Raw genomic sequence first — 286 nt, forward strand, 5'->3', positions numbered from 1 at the left:
AGTAAGAGCTTGATTAGCTGGTTCAGGTGTGTTTAATTGGGGTTGGAGCTAAACTCTTCAGGACACCGGCCCTCTAGGACCGAGTTTATGCAGCCCTGGTCTAAAGGCTGATTACTAAGGTGGTCGAGAAGTGCAAAGCAAATCACAATTCTTAAAACAAAATAACAAATTACAAACGCAAATGCAAAACCCGGGTTCGATCACGCCTTTTGCCAAACTTATTTTTTCTCCCTTTTCAAATCTCGTATCACATCGTAAAGGCATTTATTTTCAATAAAAATTAAGG

General features: G+C 39.9%; 1 long non-coding RNA gene across 1 annotated transcript in view; it reads left to right on the forward strand.

The window, feature by feature from the left end:
• LOC107701878 (uncharacterized) overlaps positions 1-286 on the forward strand; it is a 15715-nt gene that overhangs the window by 453 nt on the left and 14976 nt on the right. The window lies entirely within an intron of this gene.

The sequence above is a fragment of the Sinocyclocheilus anshuiensis genome, unplaced genomic scaffold, assembly GCF_001515605.1.
Source record: "Sinocyclocheilus anshuiensis isolate Anshui unplaced genomic scaffold, SAMN03320099.WGS_v1.1 scaffold430, whole genome shotgun sequence".
NCBI classification, from domain to species: domain Eukaryota; kingdom Metazoa; phylum Chordata; class Actinopteri; order Cypriniformes; family Cyprinidae; genus Sinocyclocheilus; species Sinocyclocheilus anshuiensis.